This window comes from Schistocerca americana, chromosome 1, assembly GCF_021461395.2.
Source record: "Schistocerca americana isolate TAMUIC-IGC-003095 chromosome 1, iqSchAmer2.1, whole genome shotgun sequence".
NCBI classification, from domain to species: Eukaryota; Metazoa; Arthropoda; class Insecta; order Orthoptera; family Acrididae; genus Schistocerca; species Schistocerca americana.
The window spans coordinates 325,749,518-325,752,539 of NC_060119.1; positions in this window are offsets into that span (position 1 = coordinate 325,749,518).

Here is a 3,022-nt window from a genome sequence, read left to right on the forward strand (position 1 = left end):
GGCAATGCTTCCCATCCTCAGCAAGTTGGCCTTACACTTAGAGGCTTCAACGAGCAGTGCTGCGGGTCATCGATGAGCAACGAATCGCGAAGGCGGAGACTTCAGCACACAAAATAGAAAAAAAATTGCTAGGCAAAGCAGCAGAGAAGTTAAAAGAGCTGCAAAGGATGATGAGGAAGAACTGGAATATCGATAAGGGTAGTTTCAGCTAAGGTATAATTACAAATTTTTGAAACATTTCATTCAAACTTAAAAACATTTTTTCTGCAACTTAAGGTTTTCTCCTTTCAGGGACACATATAAGAAACTATTGGAAAGATATCGATAATATCTGGTACACCTTTTCTTTAACATGGAAGCAATATTCAAGTGAAACGAAGTTTTAGTCTAGACATCATAAACAGTTTATGGTTGATAACATATGGGAAATTTATCCCTAAAAATGTTCAAATTCAAAATATCACAGAAAATAATGTAAATAATTTATCAAAAGTTACTGGTCTTAATTGTACATTTATGAGTGTAGATTACTTTACCATATAAAAAATTTGCCAAATCTGTCTGGAAATAAAGAAAAAATGTAGCTTAAAATAATAATGTAACAAAAAACTCAGAATTCTCTTACATTGTTAAAATTTTATTAAAAATCCTATAAAAATTATTGAAATCATAATGGATCCCTGTACACAAGTGTGAAAAATTTCAGTGACGTTGAACAAAAAGTGACAGTGATATAGATTTATAAACATACCAGTGCAAGAGTGACACTGCCTCCCCTTAATAATCCTGCCCCACGTAATTCTATCCCGACAAGTTTTCTGTGCTTTTTGGCTTTCATGCGACATGACAACGTGCACAAAATGCTTACCACACGCAAAGCCACTAAATAAATTTCTTCTCATGGAGCCGCACGGTGTGGCCGCGTGGTTAGAGGTGCCATAGCCGGCTGTTGTGGCCGAGTGGTTCTAGACGCTTCAGTCCGGAACCCCGCTGCTGCTACGGTCGCCGGTTCGAATCCTACCTCGGTCATGTATGTGTGTGACGTCCTTAGGTTAGTTAGGTTTAAGTAGTTCTAAGTCTAGGGACCGATGACCTCAGCACTTTGGTCCCTTAGAAATTCACCCACATTTGAACTTTTTTTTTCTTCTCATAGACTGTAGTAAGCATCTCATTACACATGCCATTTATGTCACATTTATCAAGGTTATCCACCAGTATTACGTTTGTACGATATCTCTACGAAACAATATTTTCTCATCGATCTCGAAAATCAAGATAAACGTTGGTGCAGATATTCTCCTTGTTTAGAGTAGGCTACCGTGTATGCATGCACACGTATTTCCATGTTGTTGTTGTTGTGGTCTTCAGTCCAGAGACTGGTTTGATGCAGCTCTCCCAGCTACTCTATCCTGTGCAAGCATCTTCATCTCCAAGTACTTACTGCAACCTACATCCTTCTGAATCTGCTTACTTGATCTCCCTCTACGATTTTTACCCTCCACGCTGCCCTCCAATTCTAATCTGGTGATCCCTTGATGCCTCAGAACATATCCTACCAACCGATCCCTTCTTCTAGTCAAGTTGTGCCACAAATTTCTCTTCTCCCCATTCCTATTCAATACTTCCTCATTAGTTATGTGATATACCCATCTAATCTTCAGCATTCTTCTGTAGCACCACATTTCGAAAGCTTCTATTCTCTTCTTGTCCAAACTATTTATCGTCCATGTGTCACTTCCATACATGGCTACACTCCATACAAATACTTTCAGCAACAACTTCCTGACACTTAAATCTATACTCGATGTTAACAAATATCTCTTCTTCTGAAACGTTTTCCTTGTCATTGCCAGTCTTATTTTATATCCTCTCCACTTCGACCATCATCAGTTATTTTGCTCCCCAAATAGCAAAACTCCTTTACTACTTTAAGTGTCTCATTTCCTAATCTAATTCCCTCAGCATCACCCGACTTAATTCGACTACATTTCACCATCCTCGTTTTGCTTTTGTTGATGTTCATCTTATATCCTCCTTTCAAGACACTTTCCATTCCACTCAACTGCTCTTCCAAGCCCTTTGCTGTCTCTGACAGAATTACAATGTCATCGGCGAACCTCAAAGTTTTTATCTCTTCTCCATGGATTTTAATACTTACTCCGTATTTATCTTTTGATTCCTTCACTGCTTGCCCAAAACAGAGATTGAATAACATCGGGGAGATGCTACAACCCTGTCTCACTCCCTTCCCAGCCACTGCTTCATTTTCATGTCCCTCGACTCTTATAACTGCCATCTGGTTTATGTACAAATTGTAAATCGCTTTTCGCTCCCTGTACTTTACCCCTGCCACCTTCAGAGTTTGAAAGAGAGTATTCTAGTCAACATTGTCAAAAGCTTTCTCTAAGTCTACAAATGCTAGAAACGTAGGGTTGCCTTTCCTTAACCTAGCTTCTAACATAAGTCGTAGGGTCAGTATTGCCTCACGGGTTCCGATATTTCTGCGGAATCCAAACTGATCTTCCCCGAGGTCGGCTTCTACTAGTTTTTCCATTCGTCTGTAAAGAATTCGCGTTAGTATTTTGCAGCTATGACTTATTAAACTGATAGTTCGGTAATTTTCACATCTGTCAACACCTGCTTTCTTTGGGATTGGAATTATTATATTCTTTTAGAAGTCTGAGGGTATTTCGCCTGTCTCATACATATTGCTCACCAGATGGTAGAGTTTTGTCAGGATTGGCTCTCCCAAGACTGTCAGTAGTTCTAATGGAATGCTGTCTACTCCCGGGACTTTGTTTCGACTCAGGCCTTTCAGTGCTCTGTCAAACTCTTCACGCAGTATCATATCTCCCATTTCATCTTCATCTACATCCTCTTCCATTTCCATAATATTGTCCTCAAGTACATCGCCCTTGTATGGACCCTCTATATACTCCTTCCACCTTTCTGTTTTCCATTCTTTGCTTATAGCTGGGTTACCATCTGAACTCTTGATATTCATACAAGTGGTTCTCTTTTC